Source organism: Boleophthalmus pectinirostris, unplaced genomic scaffold, assembly GCF_026225935.1.
Source record: "Boleophthalmus pectinirostris isolate CB_2022bp ecotype Guang Dong unplaced genomic scaffold, ASM2622593v1 HiC_scaffold_7, whole genome shotgun sequence".
Lineage (NCBI taxonomy): Eukaryota > Metazoa > Chordata > Actinopteri > Gobiiformes > Gobiidae > Boleophthalmus > Boleophthalmus pectinirostris.
Genome location: NW_026571473.1, coordinates 36501063 through 36528581, shown reverse-complemented (window position 1 = coordinate 36528581; position 27519 = coordinate 36501063).

Here is a 27519-nt window from a genome sequence, read left to right as displayed (position 1 = left end):
AGAATAAAGTGACAGCGGCGTCCCGGGGAGTAATGCCTTTAACACACGGACCAATCACGTGTCATTTAAACAGCAGGGAGAGGCGTTCAGGCACAGTGGGAATTCTAAAGGTCTGCGCTTCTGTACAGACGGTTCACACATGTAATGGAGGGCTTTGGCACAGAGTGTTTAGTGGGTTTTTATGTGAAGGAGAGTGCTGTATTGTCCCCCGGAGGGAAGTGTTGTTTTGAAATGACAGATGATTTGAATTATTATAGTCTCATCTGTCCTCGTTCTGTTTAACACAAAATCTCAACCATATATTTACTGGCATGTGTTAGAGTTTTTTTTATCTTTTTCTTTAGTAAAAACAACAGAATTTAACATTTAACAAAATACAATAATCAACATAAAAACATAGAGCAACACCCACAACAAATACAGAACAACAAAACTGCCCACGCCCAGAAAATTTTATATAATTTTGATTGGAAAAAATCTGTTTTGCACATCAATATTGGTTTTGTAAATTAAGTAAATTAAAGTATTGTAAAGGAACATCTTTAATGAGTTGTATGTTAAATAAAATGTGTTAATATGTTGGTTTATTTTTATTTCTTCTATAATAATTCTTTGAATTACTTAATTTACTTAATTCTTTAAATTATTATAGTCTCATCTGTCCTCGTTCTGTTTAATACAAAATCTCAAGCATATATTTACAGGCATGTGTTAGAGAGTTTGTTTCTTTTTTCTTTATTAAAAACAATAGAATAGAACATAAAAAAATAATATATATACAATAATCAACATAAAAACATAGAGCAACACCCACAACAAATACAAAACAAAACTGCCCACCCCCAGAAAACTGTAAATTATTTTGATGGGAAAACCCTATTTTGCACATCAATATTGGTTTTGTAAATTAAGTAAATTAAAGTATTGCAAGGGAATGTCTTAAATAAAATGTATTAATATGTTGGTTTGTTTTTATTTCTTCAGACTGAGATCTTATGAAACCCTTGATTTATTAGTTGCTTCCATTTTTGTTAGTTAGTTTTCGATACATGCAAAAATATTACCTGAGAGAAGCAAGATTTTTTAGTAGATTTTCTTTATTTGCTTCTAAATTGTGTCTTTTTGGCATTTAAATTTTAGTTTGACACAATTTAATGGAGCTTACTGTACTTTATGTCTCAGTTAAAGTGCAGTTTAGCAGGTGGACTGGTCAGGGAGGGTCAGCAGATCTGATGGAAGAGCCGTTTGAGGAGAGGATCAATCCTCAGGACAAAAGTGCCCCTTCTCTGTGTCCTGTAACATTACTCTGTATTTCTTCTGGAAGGTCTTCTGAAACACATTTACTGCCACATATGGAGTAAAAATAGCCAGGCTTGACACCACCTAGGTTGACCTCTGCTGACCTCTGCTCAATTTCATTTCTCTTCAGTGACTAGGTCAGGAATCGGACGGTTTGCAAGAACCTTGGAAGTTGTAGACCGTGCACCAGCCAATCAGAGAAGAGCTGTGAAGCCATGACGTCAAATTAAAGCGTCTGTCTGGGTCCCTTTTGTGGTGCAGCACAACAGTAAACAAAGCGTCGAGATGGATGTAGACGAAGACAGACATTCTGTTTTGGCAACGATTCCCGAGATTGAGGATTTAAAAGAGAATGTTTGGTGAATTTTATCAAGGGGAAAGACGTTATTGCCCTTCTACCTACGGCAGGGGTGCTCACACTTTTTCATCATGCGAGTTACTTACAAAATGACCAAGTCAAAATGATCTACCTAATACAAAACCAAGCAAACTGCACTGAAACACTCTGTGCCCCATTTTTTGACCCTCACCCACAGTTTGAGAACCTCTTCTTTAAGAGAACTTCCTCTGGCACTTTACACAAAACTGTGAAAAAAGTGAAGGAAGATTTTTAAACCTGTTTTTTAAAGTTCCAAACTGGAGTTACATTCTTTTCTGGTTTTGCAGTGATATTTACCAGCCTCTGCACGTTTACCAAACCAAACGCACATCGTGACAAACACAGATGCATTTGTGCACTTTTGTTAGACAAACTTCAGCCAAATGTGGCAGTAGGTCTGTTCTGTAGATCCGCTCTATGCTGTAGACCTGCTTTGTGCCAACACTGGAACACTAAATTTAGACTCGTTTTTGCTTCACGTTTGGTCTTGCTCTTCTAATCAGCCGCACTGTGGGAGGGGCTTGTGTTGGCTGTACGCAGGAAGGAGCGAGAGCGTGAAAAGGCGAGGGGCGGCGTGCTGACGTGAGGCAGATGGACAGGTAGGATGTTTAGGAAGTTGAACCTGCCCTGTGATGCACGCTGGTACACGAGGGCACACGCTGTCGCAGACGAGCCGTGCATAGGGAGCGTGTGTGTTTGTGATGCGCCGTAGAGTCTCCGCGGGTTTCAAATGAGCGCACAGGCTGCACTGAGACGCCCCACACGCTCCTGCACCCGCTACAAGTTTATTACCAACAGCAGCGGCCGTAATGAAATATGATCACACTTGTTGAGTGTCAGACCTCGAGTGAGAGACAAGACCGAGTCCAAACGCGAGTCCAAGACGAGTACTAAGACATGGCGATCTACCCACACGACCTTGGCGATCGACTGGTAGATCACGATCGACGTATTGAGCACCCCTGAGCTACGGGATTTGGCGCATTTCATACATCACGACCAAATAGCAGTGACTGATTAAATAAAAAAATACCCGCTTACTGTCGAGCGAATGAATCCTAATGCTGCCAGGTCAAACAGTTTCCACAAAGTGAAATCAGCTGATGAATCCTGTAGCATCTCAAACGTTCATAGTTAACTACTTAGTCTCCAAGGATACGGGAAAAATAAACAGTGAATCGTGCGTTCGTTTATCTGTTATCTGACCTCAGAAGAACTCAGAGGAGACCGAGCAAAGCCTTGTAGTATGAAGTGTTTTCATTGTGTTTGGACGCTTCGGTGGTTTAAATCACAATTTCAGTCACTCGTATTACTGCAGTACTTTACTGCGACCGTATCTCTGCCTGTGGGTTTGGTAGTCGGTGTCGTCTATGTTTTTAGCCCTTTTCCTGCGAGCTAACGTGTCAAAATGATCGACACCAACATTTTCACCTCACTAATATACTGAATTATATTATTTATACCGAATTCTTGCTTGAGGTTGTGCAGTTGAAGCACAGACTTATTTTGAAGTGCCGGGTACTCAGGAAATGCTAAAGCAACTACAACTTTCCGGTTAGTGTCCACGTTTTTCTCCGAGTCGGACACACGAAACATAATAAAACGAATGATGAATGGTTAAACGAACACAGCATAATTTCACACAATCCAACCGTCTCTTACTTGTGCCCTTTGAACTTTTGAGCACAAAAACCAAAATCTAGTCAAGTTAAGATGACTTGAATTAAGAAAGTCTGATCATGATTTGAGTAAATTCCACTTGACGAGTAAAATTATCTGCTAGAGGAACAAGACGTTTTGTAATTAAATTGAATGAAAATGAAAATGAAAATACAGCTTGCAGCACTTAAAATAAGAAAAACAACACATTTTTGTACTGAAAATAAGAAACAAAATCGATCGTTGCTTGAATTAAGAAAAACACACTTATTCCATTAATAGATAATTTTACTTGTGAAGTTGAATTGACTCAAATAAAGTAAAATGTTATTAATTTAAGTCATTTTAATTTACCTATATTGTTTTTTTTTCCAGTTTGGTTAAAATCTGATGATATTATGTTAAAAATTTAGCTCAGTGTGTGAACCAGGTAGCCACAAGAACAGTCAACCTCTCTGCTGCCATGGGAGTAAAAAAAAATCATATTGAAACACTTTTTTTTTTAATATTATGTTGAGATATCAGTGACAGAATGTTATTATTTGTCCCGCTGTTCACCCTCCACAGCCTTTTAAACTCAACGTGACTGGTGTGTGGTCAGTGTGCTCACGTCCGAGTCAAAAAGCAGCACTTTGGTTTGGCTCTGACCTGCTTTTTGTGATTTCGTTTTAATCTGAGATAATCTCCGTTCAGAGAGGACACGAGGACACGGGGACAAGCTCTGTCAGAGATTATATAAACGCACATCTGCTCCTCTTCCTCTCACAGCCGCTGTTAATCCACACACACGTAATCAAATCAAACACACTTCTGTTTGGTTTTTCAATCTGCAAACAGGAAAAAACGTGTACATTTTAATCAAACGTGTAGTAGCAGGAGCAGCAGTAGTAGTAGTAGTAGTAGTAGTAGTAGTAGTACACAGTTGTAGTACAGTATAACTATCATACTTATGAATAAATTTAGTACATTTGTCTTGGAAAAATCATGCTTTTTATAAATTTTACATTTATTGTGATTTTCGTCAAGCGTGATGAATGACTTTAACTCATTGAGTGCGTTTACATGCACATCAATAACCCGGTTATGATCGGGTTTTTTGAGTATCCCGGTTTCTTGATGGTGCATGTAAACGCAGTAACCCGGTTTCAGTATCCCGGTTATTAGAAACCGGGTTACTGTAGCTGGTTTATTCCGATAATAACCGGGTTACTTGTGGCATGTAAACGCAGTATCCCGGTTACTGCAACATAAAGTTGAGTCGCATGCGTCCAAAAGACACTTTCCAGCCTTTCACCACAACAGTAGTCACATAAATAAATTGACCAACATAAATAAAGTGACCAAACGAGTGAAATGACTGTAAAATTAAGAGCTGCGCTAAACCTGCACACGTACAATCTGCACTCGTACGACCTGCACTCGTGTGACGCTGAAAAGCTAAAACATGAACTATCTCCTATACTCTATATGCACAGAACACACTTACCATCATCAGCACCTCTTCTGTCACAGAAATAACACACATAATCCACAGAGTCGTGTCATTTAGTCCAAAAGAAACTGATCGCATCAGCGGCGCAAGGAGCGAGTTGTTTTTATCGCCGCTAACAGTTTATGCTAATTAGCCAAACGGTCTTAAGTTTCGTTTCTGTAAAACGTAAACAAATGTGATCAGAGCTGAATTATCTGATCAAACGGCCTGATGTGTCTATAGTGTTTATGGTTTATATGTTGTAAAGTTGAGTTTATTTATGCAGAAGATTTTAATGAAGAATCTGCACAGTGGATTGTGGGAGATCTCGTAGCTCCTTAGCTTCTTATGCTAAAGGAGCTCACGGTTTGTATTTTTCCTGGTTTATGAAATTGATTTAAGTTAATTTTTGCGCCTGCGCATTTGTAAGATTATGTCAAGAAACCGGGATACTCCATTTGATCATGTACACGCGGATATGAGTGTCCCGGTTTCTCAGTGCGCATGTAAACGCAGTAACACGAATACTGACATAACCGGGATATGGCTAATAACCGGGATACTGATGTGCATGTATACGCACTCATTGTTGATGGAAGAAACCAGAAACACTTTTGCACTTTATTTTCAGTAGATACTTCAGTAATCTACAAAGCCGCACCACCCGCAGCGCACGCAAACACACACGGAGCAGACAGCGACCGCACAGCGAAACACACCCACAGACACACTCATCACTCCACGCCGACGAGGAACGGACCGAAAAAGTGAGCGCGACGTGCCACTTCTAGACACGACTGAACAACTGAGTCACTGCGAACACGCCGACAATCCGTTGATCCCAGACAGCACCCTCCCTACACGCCACAACTGAACAAAGCCCAGAGTCACCGTGAACAACACAAACAAACAAAACCACTCACCCATCACACTGTTGTGTTTCCTTTAAAGTCCGGTGCGGTTTATTTGTGAAAAAAGTTCGAAAATAGACCATTCAGCGCCTAATAGCCTGGAAAATATGGTATGTACACGCTGCAACTGCCGAGCCTGTTTTTAACTGTGTTTTAATGTAATAAATACACTGAAGACTCTCTCTCGTCCTGGAAATCAAGGCACTTTTTCTACCGTTCATCTACATTGTCCAAGATGCTCACTGGGGGTGTCTGAATTCAAGTACAAAGGCGTCCAACTAAAGGTGTTTAGTGCGTTTTTTGACTCCCCGCTCTGAGCACAGCATAAAAACTCTACCTTATTTTTATTTAGGTGGTTTTATAGCTCAAAAATACATTGCATTCTGACTGTGAGCCGGGTCGTCCCTCCACAGATCTGCCCCGTAACTTGGTCTGGTTTGGTCTCAATGAAGTTTAATACCACACTGTGAAACATTCCAAACAAAGCAAGAACATCTCCATGCAAAAAAAGCATTTAAAGTGACACAGTGCAACTTTTAAGGCTCATTTCTGCTCTGCTTTCGTACGTAAACAGATTGTCTTCCGAGCTTCGTCACGGCGTTTCGTTTATACTTCCAAACGTTTCTGACTGTGTCCTGTTAAACCACCACCAGAGGGCGCTGACAAATTAAACAGAGCGACAAATAAACAAACCCACTGGGAGTTTTTAGATCTGATTTGTTAGAAAAGATCTTTGTTTGAGTTTTGCTTTGTTCACTACTGCCCCTAGTGGTCGGCTCAAGTACAGCTCCACATGTTCTGAGGAGACGGAAACAGAAACCGAAAAAAAAAAAAAAAAACACAGAGTAAAAATGAGTCTTTAATCCAGCTCTTGTCCTGACGTCTTTGTTTCTATATTTTGATTAAAGAGAAAGGACCTCGCCCCTCTTCCTCTTCCTCTTCCAACCCGCTCGGTTTCTCCTTCAGTCCGAGAGGAAGAGGAGAACACGAGCTGCTCACATTTTCCACAATCATCAGGCCGCAGTGATTGAGATGATTGACAGGAGCGCTGAACAGAGAGAGAGAGAGAGAGAGAGAGAGAGAGAGAGAGAGAGAGAGAGAGAGAGAGAGAGAGAGAGAGAGAGAGAGAGAGAGAGAGAGAGAGAGAGAGAGAGAGAGAGAGAGAGAGAGAGAGAGAGAGAGAGAGAGAGAGAGAGAGAGAGAGAGAGAGAGAGAGAGAGAGAGAGAGAGAGAGAGAGAGAGAGAGAGAGAGAGAGGAGAGAGAGAGTGAGAGAGAGAGAGAGAGAGAGAGAGAGAGAGAGAGACTTAAGACTAGAGAGAGAGAGGAGAGAGATAGAGAGAGAGAGAGAGAGAGAGAGAGAGAGAGAGAGAGAAGAGAGACTGCAGAGAGAGAGAGGAGAGAGAGAGAGAGAGAGAGAGGAGAGAGAGAGAGAGAGAGGAGAGAGAGAGAGAGAGAGAGAGAGAGAGAGAGAGAGAGAGAGAGGAGAGAGAGAGAGAGAGAGAGAGAGAGAGAGAGAGAGAGAGAGAGAGAGAGAGGAGAGAGAGAGAGAGAGAGAGAAGGGAGATAGATAGAGAGAGGGACAGAGAGAGAGAGAGAGGAGGAGAAGGGAGAGAGAGAGAAGAGGGAGAGAGAGATGACGGAGAGAGAGAGAGATGAGAGAGAGAAATAAGACTACAGAGAGAGAGGAGGGGAAGACATAAGACTAGAGAGAGAGAAGGGCGATAGAGGGAGAGAGAGAGAGTGATGAGGGAGAGACATAAGACTACAGAGAGAGAGAGAAAGAGAAGAGAGAGGAGGGGGAGAGAGAGAGGGAGAGAGAGAGATGAGGGAGAGACATAAGACTACAGAGAGAGAGAGGAGGGAGAGAGAGAGAAAGAGAGAGGAGGGGAGAGAGAGAGGAAGGAAAGACTTAAGACTAGAGAGAGAAGGGCGATAGATAGAGAGAGAGAGGAGCGAGAAGGGAGAGAGAGAGAGAGAAGAGAGAGGAGGGAGAGGAGGAGAGAGAGAGAGAGGAGAGAGGAGAGAGAGAGAGGAGAGGAGGAGAGAGAGAGAGAGAGAGAGAGAGAAGAGAGAGGAGAGAAGACATAAGACTGCAGAGAGAGGAGGAGAGAGAGAGAGAGAGAGAGAGAGAGAGAGAGAGAGAGAGAGAGAGAGAGAGAGAGGAGAGAGAGAGAAGAGAGAGAGAGAGAGAGAGACTAGAGAGACTAGAGAGAGAGAGAGAGAGAGAGAGAGAGAGAGAGAGAGGGAGAGAGAGAGAAAGATAGAGGGGAGAGACATAAGATTGCAGAGAGAGCGAGGAAGAGAGAGAGAGAGAGTGATGAGAGAGAGACATAAGACTACAGAGAGAGAGAGGAGGGAGAGAGAGAAAGAAAGAGAGAGAGAGGAGGGGGAGAGAGAGAGGGAGAGAGAGTGATGAGGGAGAGACATAAGACTACAGAGAGAGAGAAAGAGAAAGAGACATAACAGTACAACTTATTCATAACTTGAAATGTCAATACTCAAAACAGATCCCATGATGATGAGAACACTTTCTTTAGACAACAGAATGAAGTGATTTTCCACATTAAATGGCACAACTTTCTTTTCTATTCCCATGTTTCCTTATATATGTGTGTGTTTGTAACCCTTTAATGGTCTCTAACTAGTCTGTGTGTACTAGTTTACTCAGAAAAGGTTCATTTCTGTCCTGTAAATGTGATTTTTTAGTATCGATAAAAGCTCAAGTGAGTATCTAGTTTCGATACTAGTGTTTTAGTTTTGGTTAGTGTCTGATTTTCGATACTTTTGAGACGTGGGTGCTCCATGTCGACTCGCTCTTCTCACATTTTCTCCCATGAAAGATAGAAAAAAAGATAAAAGAATCGTTTCGCTCGTCACATGACCGGTGTGTTCTGTCTGATGACGGATAAACATGCAGCTATCGCCACGGAAACCACAAAACGTTTCCTCTGATTGACAGTTTTTCTGCATTTTCACAGCACAGATGGAGGCCAGGAATTTAAAAAAAAAAAAACTGTGATATATTGCGAATAAAAGTGTTATAAAAGAGTGAGTGACAGAGTTAAGCAAAAACGACTTTGGAGCTTTGAGACCAGTGAGTAAAAGAGCAGACGGAACAGAGGAGCAGGCGAGGGACAAATAAAGAGATGTTTATGTTGGGAAGAGTTGGCACTGAGGGCACAGACTGTACAGTGAATGGGGTCACTAACTTTACAGTGTTCAACTTAGAAATCTCCAGAGTAAACCCAGACCAGAACTGAACTCAAGCAAGAATAAAACAGGACTAAACCGGGTCTAAAACTAACCCTGGGGTCGCCGCCTATTCCGACATCCCTGCATTACGACATGTCTTTATTTAGATGTGCCGGTTTTCTGACACTTTTTAGTATCGCTATTCTGTCATGTCTTTTTTTTTTTAGGTAGTCAAATGTTCGTTTTGGGCGGTGATTGAGTTGGTACAATAAACTTGATTAGTTATTTATTTAGGCTGTATGGTGTTCTCCGCAGATCACCTAAATCGGGGTCCACAAAAGCGCAAACACCCCCTGCCATATGTTGCATGGACCGTGCCTCCTCTTGTACATCGCATGGACTGTGTCTTCACGCGTACGCTGCAAGTACGTTTCTCCTCCTGTGCGCTGCATGGACCATGTCTTTATGCATACGTTGTGTGAAATATGCCTCCTTCTGTACAGCACGTGGACCGTGTCTTCACTGTACGCCACGTGGACTGTGTCTCCTCCTGTATGCTGCGTGGACCGTGTCTTCCCCCATACGCCGCATGTACCGTGTCTCCTCCTGTACGCCACATGGACCGTATCTTCACGCGTACGCCGCATGGACGTTTCTCCTCCTGTATGCCGCGTGGACCATGTGTCCTCCTGTACGCCGTGTGTGACGCCTCCTCCTGTACGCCGCGTGTGGACCGTGTCTCCTCCCGTACGCCGCGTGGACCGTGTCTCCTCCCGTACGCCGCGTGGACCGTGTCTCCTCCCGTACGCCGCGTGGACCGTGTCTCCTCCCGCGTGTACGCCCGCGTGGACGCTCCTCCTGTACGCCGCGTGGACCGTGTCTCCTCCCGTACGCCGCGTGGACGTGTCCCTTGTACCGTGTGGACCGTGTCTCCTCCTGTACGCCGCGTGGACCGTGTCTCCTCCTGTACGCCGCGTGGACCGTGTCTCCTCCTGTACGCCGCATGGACGTTTCTCCTCCTGTATGCCGCGTGGACCATGTGTCCTCCTGTACGCCGTGTGTGGACCGTGTGTCCTCCCGTACGCCGCGTGGACCTTGTCCCTCCTGTACGCCGCGTGTGGACCGTGTCTCCTCCCGTACGCCGCGTGGACCGTGTCTCCTCCCGTACGCCGCGCGTGGACGTCTCCTCCGTACGCCGCGTGGATGTTTCTCCTCCTGTACGCCGCGTGGACCGTGTCTCCTCCCGTACGCCGCGTGGACCGTGTCTCCTCCCGTACGCCGCGTGGACGTGTCTCCTCCCGTACTCCGCGTGGACCTTGCCTCCTCCCGTACGCCGCGTGGACCGTGTCTCCTCCTGTACGCCGCGTGGACCGTGTCTCCTCCCGTACGCCGCGTGGACCGTGTCTCCGTACGCCGCGTGGACCGTGTCTCCTCCCGTACGCCGCGTGGGACCGTGTCTCCTCCCGTACGCCGCGTGGACCGTGTCTCCTCCCGTACGCCGCGTGTGGACCGTGTCCCCTCCCGTACGCCGCGTGTGGACCGTGTCTCCTCCCGTACGCCGCGTGGAACTTGCCTCCTCCCGTACGCCACCTCTACTACTTCTAAGTCTACTTCTGCTGCTGCTACTACTATGTCTACAATTACTACTAGTATGTTTACTACTACTACTATAATTGCTATGTCTACTACTACTAACACAACTACTACTACAAGCTCTGCTGTTATACTACTACTCACTGTAATGACTACTACAGTACTTCTACTATTTCTACATCGATCTACAATAAATACTACTACTACTACTGGTTCTAAAACGATAAGTACTACAACAGCTTCTATTCGTGCTCGTAGTAATGTTGTTTTTGTGTGATTGTGGAGCAGTTGTGTGTTTAAATGTGACGGAGAGTGTGTGACGGTTGTGTGTGATCGGGGACGGTTGTGACAGTGTTGTGTGTTTAAATGTGACGGAGAGTGTGTGACGGTTGTGTGTGATCGGGGACAGTGTTGTGTGTTTAAATGTGACGGGGAGTGTGTGACGTCTTGTTTAAACGGCGCGGGTGACGTATGGGCTCTGAAGCCGTTTAATAATGCAGAAGCTTCTATGCTGCGCCTTCACTGTGCCATGTATTATTCATCCACTTCTATACACACTGTTATGAAACCACAACAATACACAGACACGCACTGGAACAGGACTAAACCAGGACTAAACCAGGACTACTAAAACAGGACTCAGGGACTTAAACAGGACTAAACAGGACAGGACTAAAGGACTAGGACTCAACTCAGGACTAAAACAGGACTAAAACAGGACTCAATCAGGACTAAACCAGGACTAAACAGGACTAAATCAGGACTAAAACAGGACTAAACAGGGGACTAAAACAGGACTAAACAGGACTAAACAGGACTAAACCAGGACTAAACTCAAAGGACTAAAACAGGACTAAACCAGGACTAAACAAACTAAAACAGGACTAAACAGGACTAAACAGGACTAAAGGACTAGGACTAAACCAGGACTAAACCAGGACTAAGACTAAACCAGGACTGAAACAGGCTAAACTAAACCAGGACTCAACCAAGGACTAAACCAGGACTAAACAATCAGGACCTAAACTAGGACTAAAAGGACTAAAGGACTAAACCAGGACTAAACCAGGACTAAACAATCAGGACTAAACAGGACTAAACAGGACTAAAAACAGGACTAAACAGGACTAAAACAGGACTAAAGCAGGACTAAACAGGACAGGACTAAACCAGGACTAAACAGGACTAATAAACCAGGACTAAACAACTAAACAAGGACTAAAACTAGGACTAAACCAGGACTAAACCAGGACTGGACTAAACAGGACTAAACCAGGACTCAAACTAAACAGGACTAAACCAGGACTAAAACAGGACTAAAACAGGACTAAACAGGACTAAACTAAACAGGACTAAACCAGGACTAAAACAGGACTAAAACAGGACTAGGACTAAACAAGGACTAAACTAAACAAGGACTAAACCAGGACTCAGGACTAAATAAACAGGACTAAAGGACTAAACCAGGACTAAACCAGGACTAAAACCAGGACTAAAACAGGACTAAACACAAGGACTAAAGGACTAAACAGGACTAAACCAGGACTCAATCAGGACTAAACCAGGACTAAACCAGGACTAAACCAGGACTAAACCAGGACTCAGGACTAAAACAGGACTAAACAGGACTAAACCAGGACTAAACAAGGACTAAACCAGGACTAAACCAGGACTAAACAGGACTACTAAACAGGACTAAACCAGGACTAAACCAGGACTAAACAGGACTCAGGACTAAACCAGGACTAAACAGGACTAAAACAGGACTAAACCAGGACTAAACAGGACTAAACAGGACTAAACTAAACAGGACTAAATCAGGACTAAACCAGGACTAAACCAGGACTAAAACCAGGACTAAACCAGGACTAAAACAGGACTAGGACTAAAACAGGACTAAACTAGGACTGAAACAGGCCTAAACCAGGACTCAACCAGGACTAAACCAGGACTAAAACAGGACTAAACCAGGACTAAAGCAGGACTAAAACAGGACTAAACCAGGACTGAAACAGGACTGAAACAGGCCTAACCCGGACTCAATCAGGACTAAAACAGGACAGAAACTGGACTGAAACAGGACTAAAGCACAAGACTAAATCAAGACTAAATCAAGACTAAAGCAGGACTAAATCAGGACTAAAGCAGGACTAAAACAGGACTAAAGCAGGACTAAATCAGAACTAAAGCAGGACTAAATCAGAACTAAAGCAGGACTAAAGCAGGACTAAATCAGGACTAAAGCAGGACGAAATCAAGACTCAATCAGGACTAAAACAGGACTAAAGCAGGACTAAATCAGGACTAAAGCAGGACTAAAGTAGGACTAAAACAGGACTAAAGCAGGACTAAATCAGTTCTAAATCAAGATTAAAGTAGGACTAAAACAGGACTAAAGCAGGACTGAAACAGGACTAAAACAAGACTAAAACAGGACTAAAGCAGGACTAAAACACATGGCTAAATCAAGACTCAATCAGGACTAAAGCAGAACTAAATCAGGGCTAAATCTGGACTAAATCAGGTCCAAATCAGCCCAGTCCGGCCTGTGTTTGCTCACAGTAAACTTCAGGTCTATCTGAGGTGTGAGGGCTGATGGATGGAAACTTTAACTTGGCCTGGACGACCTGAAAAGCCTCTGAGGAAACTATTATTATTTTATTTAGACTAAACCAGGACTATACCAAGACTAAACCAAAAACACAGGACTAAAACTAGACAAAGGAAAAAGGACTAACCCAGGTCTGAAACACGAAAACCAGGACAAACAAGGACACATTTGGACACTTTAGACATGTGCCAGAAGCCCTCAGATCCTTTTAGTCCGGCTTTAGTCCTCTTTGGTCTGGACTAAATCCTTAAATCCACACTTGGACTGAAAGCGGCGTACGAGCTCGTCTGTCCTCATGGAGAAGAAAATTTAATGAGGTCTGCATCAAGACTAAAACAAACAAGAACTAAACTAAAACTAAACCTAAATTAAACCAGTTTTAAACAAGAACTAAACCGAATTAAACCTCGACTAAATAAAAACAAAATAAATAAATAAAAATTAAAAAGTTAAAACAATTAAACCAGATCTAAACCAGGACAAAGAAGGTCTAAACCGGAACTAAACCAGGACCAGACCAAGACTAAACCAGGATCAAACCAAGACTAAACCAGAACTAAACTGACACTAAACCTAGACTGAACCAGGTCTAAATTGAGACTAAACCAAGACTGAACCAGGTCTAAACCGAGACTAAACCAAGACTGAACCAGGTCTAAACCGAGACTAACCCAGGACTAACCTAAGTCTAAACCAAAACTAAAACACATTTTAACAAAACAAAATTTAAACTAAATCAAGACTAAACCAGGACTAAACAAAGACTAAACCAAGACTTTACTCAGCAAAAAACAGGACTAAACGTAGACTAAAACAGGACTAACCCAGGTCTCAATCTAAACTTAACAAGGACTAAACCAGGTCTAAGCCAAGACTAAACCAGAATCAAACCAAGACTAAACCTGAACTAAACCAGGACTAAACCAGGTCTAAACTGAGACTAAATCAAGATTAAACCAAGACTCAACCAGAACTAAACCAGGACTAAACCAGGTCTAAACTGAGACTAAATCAAGATTAAACCAAGACTCAACCAGAACTAAACCAGGACTAAACCAGTTCAAAACCAAGACTAAATCAGGACTAAACTAGGTCTAAACCGAGACTCAACTAAGTCTAAACCAAAGCTAAACCACATTTTAACAAGACAAAATTTAAACTAAATCAAGACTAAACCAGGACTAAACCAGTTCAAAACCAAGACTAAATCAGGACTAAACTAGGTCTAAACCGAGAGTCAACCAAGTCTAAACCAGGACTAAACTAGGTCTAAACCGAGACTCAACTAAGTCTAAACCAAAGCTAAACCGCATTTTAACAAGACTAAATTTAAACTAAATCAAGACTAAACCAGGACTAATCAAAGACTTAACCAAGACTAAACCAGGACTAAACTAGGTCTAAACCGAGAGTCAACCAAGTCTAAACCAGGACTAAACTAGGTCTAAACCGAGACTCAACTAAGTCTAAACCAAAGCTAAACCGCATTTTAACAAGACTAAATTTAAACTAAATCAAGACTAAACCAGGACTAATCAAAGACTTAACCAAGACTAAACCAGGACTAAACTAGGTCTAAACCGAGACTCAACTAAGTCTAAACCAAAGCTAAACCGCATTTTAACAAGACTAAATTTAAACTAAATCAAGACTAAACCAGGACTAAACCAGAACTAAACCAGGACTAAACCAGTTCAAAACCAAGTCTAAACCAGGACTAAACTAGGTCTAAACCGAGACTTTACTCAGCAAAAAACAGGACTAAACGTAGACTAAAACAGGACTAACCCAGGTCTCAATCTCAAAACCCCGGACACACTAGAACTGACACGTCTGAACCCTTTTGACATGTGCCAGAAGCCCTCAGATCCTTTTAGTCCGGCTTTAGTCCTTCTGGAGAGTCTTTGGTCTGGACTAAATCCTTAAATCCACACTTGGACCGAGAGCGGCGTTCCAGCTCCCGTGTCCTCGTGGAAAGGAGCTGTACCGCTGCATATTTAATGTTCAAATCTGGGACACTGCGCCGCAAAGCCTCATGGGAAAAAGAGCACAGGCGATTCATCACCGGCTCTGACCCGGCCTTCAAAATAAAAGCTCGGGATTGTTCTAATTCCTGCGTTGGTTGGAGAGCGGCGGGATCTCGGAGGAGGGAAGAGGTCGATGAACACGGCCGAGCATTGTCCTGTGTCCGCGGGGTGAAGAGGGATCGGATGATAATGGAGGAGTCGAGATCGGGAGTTTAAAGACGGGCAAGTCCGCGAAATCAACTTTTTGGAGAACAAACGAGAACTAAACTAAAACGAAACTAGGACTAAACCAAAATGAAACCAGTTTTAAACAAGAACTAAATCAGAATTATACCTCGACTAAACAAAAACTAAATCAAAAACTAAAAAACTAAAACTAAACTAAAACTAAAACTAAACAAAACAAACAAACAAAAGATTAAATCAGATCTAAAGCAGGACTAAACCAGGTCTAAACCAAGACTAAACCAGGACTAAACAAAGTGTAAACCAAGACTAAACCAGGACTAGTCCAAGACTGAACCAAGACTAAACCAGGACTAAACCAGGAATAAAGCAGGACTAAACCCAGACTGAACTAGGACTAAACCAGGATCAAACCAGTTTTAAACAAGAACTAAATCAGAATTATACCTCGACTAAACAAAAACTAAATCAAAAACAAAAAACTAAAACTAAAATTAAAACTAAACTAAAACTAAAACTAAAACTAAACAAAACTAAACAAAACAAACAAACAAAAGATTAAATCAGATCTAAAGCAGGACTAAACCAGGTCTAAACCAGGAATAAAGCAGGACTAAACCCAGACTGAACTAGGACTAAACCAGGATCAAACCTACACTAAACCAAGACTGAACCAGGTCTAAACTGAGACTAAATTAGGTTCAAACCAAGACTAAACCAGGACTAAACCATGTGTAAACCTAGACTAAACCAGGTCTAAACCAAGACTAAACCAGGACTAGTCCAAGACTGAACTATGACTAAACCAGAACTAAACCAAGTGTAAAAAAGTGAAGAGTGAAGAGGTCGATGAACACGGCCGAGCATTGTCCTGTGTCCGTGGGGTGAAGAGGGATCGGATGATAATGGAGGAGTCGAGATCGGGAGTTTAAAGACGGGCAAGTCAGCGAAATCAACTTTTTGGAGAACAAACGAGAACTAAACTAAAACGAAACTAGGACTAAACCAAAATGAAACCAGTTTTAAACAAGAACTAAACCAGAATTATACCTCGACTAAACAAAAACTAAATCAAAAACAAAAAACTAAAACTAAACTAAAACTAAAACAAACAAAACAAACAAACAAAAGACTAAACCAGGTCTAAACCAGGAATAAAGCAGGACTAAACCCAGACTGAACTAGGACTAAACCAAAATGAAACCATTTTTAAACAAGAACTAAATCAGAATTATACCTTGACTAAACAAAAAGTGAAAAAACAAAACAAAAACAACAAAAAAACAAAAAATTAAACCAGATCTAAACCAAGACTAAACCAGGACTAGTCCAAGACTGAACTATGACTAAACCAGAACCAATCTGACACTAAACCAGAACTAAACCAGGTCTAAACCAACACTAAACTTGTATATGATTTTTTCTTCTTTATTACACATTTTTTGTGTGGTGCGACTTACACTCCGGAGTGATTTATAGTCCGAAAAAATACGGTATTTGAAATTAAACTTAATTCCGAAGTAAGTGGGTGATTTATTCCGATTTTAAAGCCAAATTAATTTATTCCTCGATCATGTAAATGTTTATTTTCCTTAAAAAAAAATTCCAGGACTAAACCAGGACTGAACCAAGGCTAAACCAGGAGTAAACCAAGTGTAAACCTAGACTAAACCAGGACTGAATCAAGACTAAACCAGGACTAAACCAAGACTAAACCAGAACTAAACCAAGACTAAACCAGGTCTAAACCAGGACTGAACCAAGACTAAACTGAGACTAAATCAGGTTTAAACCAAGACTAAACCAGAACTAAACCTAGACTAAACCAGGTCCAAAATGAAACCAAACCAGGACTAAACCAAGTGTAAACCTAGATTAAACCAGAACTGAACCAAGATTAAACCAGGACTAAACCAGGCCAAAACCAAGATCAAACTAGGACTAAACCAAATGTAAACCTAGACTAAACCAGGACTAAAACTAATCTAAACCAAGGCTAAACTAGGACTAAACCAAGACTAAACCAGGACTAAACCATGTGTAAATGTAGACTAAACCAGGTCCAAACCGAAACCAAACCAGGACTAAACCAAGAATAAACCAGGACTAAACCAGAATTAGACCAAGACTGAACTATGACTAAACCAGGACTAAACCAAGACTAAACCAGGACTAAACCAGAATTAGACCAAGACTGAACTATGACTAAACCAGGACTAAACCAAGACTAAACCAGGACTAAACCATGTGTAAACCTAGACTAAACCAGGTCTAAAACTAATCTAAACCAGGACTAAACCAAGGCTAAACTAGGACTAAACATAGACTAAACCAGGACTAAACCAAGGCTAAACCAGGCCTAAACCGGCTTATTTAAAGTCCACCCGACATGTTTTAAATGACCATTACCTGCTCTGCCCTCTTCCACACACAGAACCATTCTTTCTATATTGACTTTCCCTTCTGTCCCAAACGTCCCGAAGATAAATGTGAATAAACCGTGATTAATTGGCCGCTATCTTCCATCCAACACCTTTACAGCATCCAACAGCATCTCCCCCTGAACGATAGCGCGCTAAATTAAAGCCACCCTCTGATAAATGAAGCGTTTGTGGCGGTTGAAAACGCTCGCTCCCACTTTCAGACGACGCGGCGTTCGCTGGCTCAGACCGCGCGCCGTTATCAAGAGCAACACGTTTTGTTTTAATGAAAATGTAGCGGCGCGCCACAGCCATCAATCACCTCAATTAGCCACCGGGGGCAGCGGCGAGCGGGCACATCCTTTACGGCGCTCTGAGTCTGTGTGGCCAATGAGAGAAGACGGATTAAAGGGGGAGTTCATGAGGAAAAGTGTGGAGCGGTGTGCGGCGGAGGAGAGGAAATCAAAGCAGAACAAACGGACGGATGTATGTGTGTGTGTGTGTGTGTGTGTGTGTGTGTGCGGGGGTGGTTTCGTTAAACGTCCTGTTCTATATTTCTCATGTTCTCAGACTGCGGCAGAGGAAGTTGTGTGCAAACTATTAAACCGCTCTGATTTCTGAAGTATCGTATTTTTATCGCAACTATAAGGCTACGTTCAGACTGCAGGGCTTAACGCTCAATTCCGATTTTTTTGTGAAATCCGATGTTTTTGCGAGGTCGTTCACATTTCCAATTAAATGCGACTTGTATGTGACTCCAGTGTGAACATTAAACGGCCTGAAAGTGTCCCGCATGTGCACTGGAGACACGACGACGTCAACCGCAGCGAGCGTCTCTGTGTTTACAGAAGTTGTCCAAACATGGACGCAGCATTGAGCACCTGGAGATTTTAAAGTTCCTCTCGTACCGGAGCCAGAACATGAACAACTTACTCGTTTTAAGGAGGAGATTGAGAAGGAGAAGGACGAGGTTTTTGGCTGTGGTGTTTTGTGGGACAGCGGCAGCGACGTCCGTTGAAAGGAACGTGTGGATGTGGAGACGGAGCCAAGAGTGGTGAGTGGTGATGTGGTTCGCTTCAGTGACACGGTGTTCATTAACTATCTTCAGCGCAGAATAGTGACGTTTGTGTCTTGTTGATAACGTGTAGGTCGGATGAATGCGCTTTGGCCATTCACACTGAAGTCGCATGTCAAAAGATCAGATATGTATCGGTTTCAGGACCACATATCCAAGTGTCATGGGTCACATTTGAAAAAATTGGATCTGTGTCGTTCAGACTGTCATTAAAAGATCAGATACAGGTCACATAGGGGCCAAAAAATCGGATTTGGGTCTACTACTACTTCAGGCTGCAGTCTAAGTCGCTCCGGAGTACAAGAATGCTTTCCCACCATCGATCATTTCCATTCGAACCAAAAGCTCTTAGTTTGGTTTGTTTTCGTTGGTGTGAAAGCGTCAATCGGACTCGGACCAGCGCCAAATCAAGAGGAACCGAGACCTCAAAAAAGAGGTGGTCTCGGTTCACTTGACAAATCCAAAATTTTGGTGCAGTTCCTCTGGTGTGAATGCAAACTCATTTCCAAACCACAGACAGCAGGTCCAAACGAACTATTCTAGATGCATCATGGGAGGGGCTGTACGACTCCAGCGCAATAACAGATTGTTGTCCAGACGCAGCCGCGATTCATTTACAAATTATTTTGATAACAATGACCAATACAGAGGATGTAAGGGTGCTTTCACCGTGACAGTATTTGGTGTGCACCAAACGGTCCATTCGAACCAAAAGCTCTTAGTTCAGTTTGTTTTCGTTGGTGTGAAAGCGTCAATCGGACTCGGACCAGCGCCAAATCAAGAGGACCGAGACTTCAAGAAAGAGTTGGTCTCGGTTCGCTTGGGTCCGAACCAAATGCCAAACTCTGGTGCGGTTCCTCTGGTGTGAACGCAAACTCGGGTCCAAACCATAGAAAGAAGGTCCAAACAAACAAACATCTCCTCTGCCTGAAATGACGCACTGTACGACTCCAGCGCAGTAAGAGATTGTTGTTCAGACGCAGCCGCGATTCATTTACGAATTATTTTGCCAACAATGACCAATACAGAGAAAGTAAGGGCTACTACTACTACTACTACTACCACAACAATTACTACTACTGCAACTACTACTGCAACTACTACTACAACCACTACTATTACAATTACTACTACTACCGCAACTCCTACTACTACTACTACATCTACTACCACAACAACCACTACAACAATTACTACTACAACAACTACTACTACCACACAAACTACTATTATTACTACAACCACTACCACAACAATTACTACTACTGCTACTACTGCTACTGCTACTACCAAAACAACCACTACAACTACTACCACCACAACAACTACTACTACAACTACTACCACAACAATTACTACTACTACTACCTTCACAACAACTACTATAACTACTACCACAACAATTACTACTACTACTACTACCGCAACAAGTTCAGCTACAACTACCAAAACAACAACTACTGCTACCACAACTACTACTACTACTACCACCACACAAACTACTACTACTCTCCTACTGCCACAACTACACACAGTGCTACTTGGTCTGTGGGAAACACTGATATCGCCTTGTTCCTGATTGATGTTCATTAATTTAACGCAGCGTTACCAGTACCAAGATGGCCGCTTTGTTGACGCATTCATTCCAATAGATAGCGGTCGTCAACGTGAGATCTAGTGTTTTATATCTATGACGAGCACCAGCAGCCACATGTGTCTCTTAACAATAGCATTTGAACGGCGAGTTGAACTTGTTTTGGTGTTGAACTATGTGCGGCTCTCGAGTGCTCAGTTAAACTACAACTTGTACAATAACTACTACTACTACAACTACCACAAAACTACTACAACTATCACAACTACAACTACTACAACAACCACAACTACTACTACAACTACTACCACAACAATTACTACTACTACTCGTACTACTACAACCACAACAACCAGTACCACTTCAACTACTACTACAACTACTACAACTACTACCATAACAATTACTACAACTACCACGACTACTACTACTACAACAATTACAATTACTTACTACTACTACTACTACCACAACAATTATAACTACTACTTACTACTGCAACAACTACTACTGCTACTACTACTACTGCTACCACAACAACCACTACCACAACAATTATTACTACTACAACTACTACCACAACTACTACTACTACAACAACTCTACTACTACCACACAAACTACTATTATTACTACAACCACTATCACAACAACTTCAACCACCACTACAGCTACTACTACTAATACTTCAACTACTACCACAACACTACAACTACTACTGCAACTACTACCACAACAATTACTACTACTACTACTCATACTACTACAACCACAACAAACAGTACAACTACTACCATAACAATTACTACTACTACAACTACTACTACTGCAACAACTCTACTACTACCACACAAACTACTATTACTACTACAACCACTATCACAACAACTTCAACCACCACTACAGCTACTACTACTAATACTTCAACTACTACCACAACACTACTACCACAACAACTAGTACTACTACCACACAAACTAAAACTACTACCACACAAACTACTGTTACTACTACAACCACTACCACAACAACTACAACCATTACTACAAGTACCAAAACTGCTACAACTACTACTACTACTACCACAACAGCTACACACAATGCTACTTGGTCTGACTGACGTTTATTCATTTAAAGCCGCATTTCCCAGTACCAAGATGTCCGCTTTGTTGACACATTCGTTCCCATAGATAGCGGTCGTCAATGTGATATCTATGACGAGCACCAGCAGCCACATGTGTCTCTTAACAATAGCATTTGAACGGCGAGTGTAATCTGCCGCCTCGTTTGGGATCAGCGCTTGTGTAAATAGTCGGGAGCTTGTTTTGGTGTTGAACTATGTGCGGCTCTCGAGTGCTCAGTTAAACTACAACTTGTACAATAACTACTACTACTACAACTACCACAAAACTACTACAACTATCACAACTACAACTACTACAACAACCACAACTACTACTACAACTACTACCACAACAATTACTACTACTACTCGTACTACTACAACCACAACAACCAGTACCACTTCAACTACTACTACAACTACTACAATAACAATTACTACAACTACCACGACTACTACTACTACAACAATTACAATTACTTACTACTACTACTACTACCACAACAATTATAACTACTACTTACTACTGCAACAACTACTACTGCTACTACTACTACTGCTACCACAACAACCACTACCACAACAATTATTACTACTACAACTACCACAACAAACTACTTACTACTTACAACTCTACTACTACTACTATTATTACTACACCACTATCAAACAAACTACTACAGCTACTACTACTAATACTTCAACTACACACAACACTACAACTACTACTGCAACTACTACCACAACAATTACTACTACTACTACTACTCATACTACTATAAACCACAACAACAGTACAACTACTACTAACAATTACTACTACTCAACTACTAACACAACTACTACTACTGCAACAACTCTACTACTACACACAAACTACTATTATTACTACAACCACTATCACAACAACTTCAACCACCACTACAGCTACTACTACTAATACTTCAACTACTACCACAACACTACAACTACTACTGCAACTACTACCACAACAATTACTACTACTACTACTCATACTACTACAACCACAACAAACAGTACAACTACTACCATAACAATTACTACTACTACAACTACTACCACAACTACTACTACTGCAACAACTCTACTACTACCACACAAACTACTATTACTACTACAACCACTATCACAACAACTTCAACCACCACTACAGCTACTACTACTAATACTTCAACTACTACCACAACACTACTACCACAACAACTAGTACTACTACCACACAAACTAAAACTACTACCACACAAACTACTGTTACTACTACAACCACTACCACAACAACTACAACCATTACTACAAGTACCAAAACTGCTACAACTACTACTACTACCACAACAGCTACACACAATGCTACTTGGTCTGACTGACGTTTATTCATTTAAAGCCGCATTTCCCAGTACCAAGATGTCCGCTTTGTTGACACATTCGTTCCCATAGATAGCGGTCGTCAATGTGATATCTATGACGAGCACCAGCAGCCACATGTGTCTCTTAACAATAGCATTTGAACGGCGAGTGTAATCTGCCGCCTCGTTTGGGATCAGCGCTTGTGTAAATAGTCGGGAGCTTGTTTTGGTGTTGAACTATGTGCGGCTCTCGAGTGCTCAGTTAATCTATCGGCGTGTTTACAGCGTACACAGCGGGACGGATTAGACGGGCACAGGTTTGTTTAGCACGTCGCGCGTTAACACTCCGCTCACCTCTGAGGCCGGAGCTGCACTATCTGCTCTCAGCGTTTACTCACAGTTTAGACAGAGCACAGGTGAAAGACGGAAACAAAAGCAGATAAATACACACGGATACGAACCAGGGGGTTTTCAGGGATCTGGAAACAACAACAACTATCACAACTACTACTACTACTACTACTACTAAACTACTACCACTACTACTACTACTATCACAACAACAACAACTATCACAACTACTACTATTACTACAAACTTACTACACTACATAAACAACTACTACTACTACTAACTACTACAACACAACTACTACTACAACTACTACTATCACAACAACAACTAACTACACAACTACTCACTACTACTACTACAACAACTACTACTACTATTACTACAAACTACTCCTACTACTATCATAACAACAACTACAACTACAAACTACTACTATCACAACAACTACTACTACAACTACTACTATCACAACAACAACTGCTACTATCACAACACCTACTACAACTATCACAACTACTACTATTACTACAAACTACTCCTACGACTATCATAACAACAACTACTAACTAACTACTACAATACTACTACAACAACTACACAACTACTTACACAACTACTACAACTATCACAATAACTACTACTACAACTATCACAACTACTACTACTACTACTACTACAACTATACACAACAATACACTACTACACAACTACTACTACTACTACTACACTACTACTACTACAAACTACTACTACTACTGCTACTACTATCACAACAACAACTACTACTACTAAAATCTACTACACTATCACAATAACAACTACTACTACAAAACTACTCACAAAACTACTACACTATTCTACTACTACTAAACTACTACAACTACTACTACTACACTACTACTACATACTAACATACTACTACTACTACTAAACTACTACTACTATCACAATAACAACTACTACTATCAAAACTATCACAACAACTACTACAACTATCACAACAACTACTACTACAACTATCACAACAACTACTACTACCACTATCTACTAACAACTACTACTACTACTACTACAACTATCACAACTACTACTACAACTATCACAACAACTACTACTACCACAACAACTACTACTACTACTACTACTACTACTACTACAACAACTACTACTACAACAAACTACTACTACTACTACCACCTCAAACTACTACTGCTACTATTACTACTATCACAACAACTACTACTACTACTAAAATCTACTACTACTATCACAATAACAACTACAACTACTACTTTCACAGCAACTACTACTACTACCACAAACACTACTACTACTATGACAACAACTTCTGCTACTACTACAACTACTACTACTACCAACACAACAACAACTACTACTACTGACTACACTACTACTACAATACACTAACTACTAACTACTGTACTTACTACTACTAGCTACTACTACTACTACTACCACAACAACTACTCCAACTACCACAACAGCAACTATTACCACAACAACTACTACTACTTCTACAACCACTACCACAACTACAACAACTACTATTACAACAACATCTACAACAGTACTAGTACTACTCAGTGTTGGGAAGGTGACTTTTAAAATGTATTCTATTCCCCTACAGATTATAGATTACATCCCCCAAAATGTAGTTTGTAACGTAATCCATTAAATTACTTAAAGTGAGTAACGTAATCTGAATACTTTGGATTACTTGATATTGTCATGCTTTTTAAAACGACATGAATGTAGCAAACACATCCTGAAAATTCTTGTTTGTTTTCTTCAAATTGTCTGTTGAGCCCAAGTCTCCATGAATAAACAACTGTTTACTGTAGAGAAGCAAAGACCAGGAAATCTTAACATGAGATGTTTTGTTTTTTCTGCTAAAAGAAAATAAAAAGTCCAGACTTTACTTAAGCATATAAAAATATTATTGATAGAGAAATGATTTCTATATGAGATCACTGCTGCTTTAAATTATGTTCACTCTACTGTTAGTGTCTGGTTTAATCCTGGTTTATTGTTTTGTCCTGAATTTGTCTTGTCGGTTTAATCCTGGTTTGGTTTAGTCCTGGTTTTAGTTGTTGTCCTGTTTAGTCTTGTCCTGATCCTTTAGTAGTCCTGGCTGATTTAGTCCCTGGTTTAGTCCTGATTTAGTTTTAGTCCTGTTTGTCCTGGTTTAGTCCTGATTTAGTCCTGGTCCCTGTTTAGTCCTGATTTATAGTTTAGTCCTGGTTTAGTCCTGGTTTAGTCTTGATTTAGTCCTGGTTTAGTCCTGATTTAATCTGGTTTAGTCCTGATTTAGTCCTGCTTTAGTCCTGGTTTTAGTCCTGGTTTAGTCCTGGTTTAGTCTTGGTTTTAGTCCTGATTTAGGTTTATCTGGTTTAGTCCTGGTTTAGTCCTGATTTAGTGAGTCCTGTTTCTGAGTCCTGGTTTATCCTGGTTTTAGTCCTGGTTTAGTCTTGATTTTTAGTCCTGGTTTAGTCTGATTTAGTCCTGATTTAGTCCTGATTTAGTCCTGTTTAGTCCTGGTTTAGTCCTGATTTAGTCCTGGTTTTAGACCTGGTTTTAGTCTTAGTTTTAGTCTTAGTTTAGTCCTGCTTTAGTCCTGATTTTAGTCCTGGTTTAGTCCAAAATGTGAAAACAGGAAAATACCGCCCTGTAATCCATTTATTTCAACAAAGTAACTGTAATCCAATTACCACTCACTGAAACAGTAACTGTAACTGAATACAGTTACTCATAATTTGTACTCTGATTACATAACTCTGGTACATGTAATCTGTTACTCCCCAACACTGGTACTACTGTTTCTACTGTCTTGCTGTTACTAGGGAGTGATTATCCTGTCTCCTCGTCTCAGTGAGGAGGTTGCGGGTTAAACTCTGTGACTCTATCACTGAAGAAAAGCAGAAAATACAATTACATTTGCACACATCTCGTTAAAAATCTTCCAAAATCCAAAATTCTGTCAAAATTCCGGCGGCGTTCTCGCGGATCTCAGAGTGATTTCACAGCCCAGTCGTAATAAATGCAAAATAAACATGAATCCTGCCAATCACGGAGAATATATTCTGGGAGCCGATCCTGATCAAAAGGTGGAAAACTGTAGAAATGCCGAGTCCAAGTAAAAATATCTGGATGAAAGCAGCGCGGCGTGTACTTTCAAAGAGAATACGTAATCTCAAATCAAACCGGATCACACGGCGCTAAAATGCTACGCTAACAGTCAAAACATGCATTATTAATACGGTTTAATATATGCAGGGTTTAGCTAAAAGGAGTATTCACGGGGGGGGCTGCGGAGAGGTGAGTCAGATGCCCTCCCGTTCGCATGAGGAAGGAAACGTGTTTGTGCAGCACATTTCACATTTTCACCGTTTTGATGCAATATTAACTTTGCACAAAAAAAAAAGGTTTAACAAAGACTTTTAATATCACAGACATGATTTAACTACTACTACTGCTACAACTACTACTACTACTACTCTACCACAGACTACTACAACTACTACTAACACTAACTACTGCTACTAAGAACTACTACTACTAACTACTACTACTACTACTACTACAAGACTACTACTAGACAGAACTACTACTACTACTACTAACTACTACTACTACACTACTACTACTACTACTACTACAACTACTGCTACTACTACACTACTGCCACAACTACTAACTACTACTACTACTACTACTACTGCTACAACTACTGCTACACTAACAGACTACTACAACTACTACTACTACTACTACTACTACTACTACTACTGCCACAAGAACTACTACTACTACTACTACTACTACTACTACTACTACTACTACTACTACTACTACTACTACTACTACTACTACTGCTACAACTACTACTACTGCCAACTACTACAACTACGCTACTACAACTACTGACACTACTACTACTACTACTACTACTACTACTACTACAAGCCACAACGAACTACTACTACTACTACTACTACTACTACTACTACTACTACTACTACGCCACAAGAACTACTACTACTACTACTACTACTACACTACTACTACTACTACTGCCACAAGAACTACAACACTACTAACAACTACTACTACTACTACTACTACTACACTACTACTACTACTAGACAACTACTACTACTACTGCCACAACAACTACTACTACTACTACTGCTACTACTACTACTACTACAACTACTGCCACAAGAACTACTACTACTACTA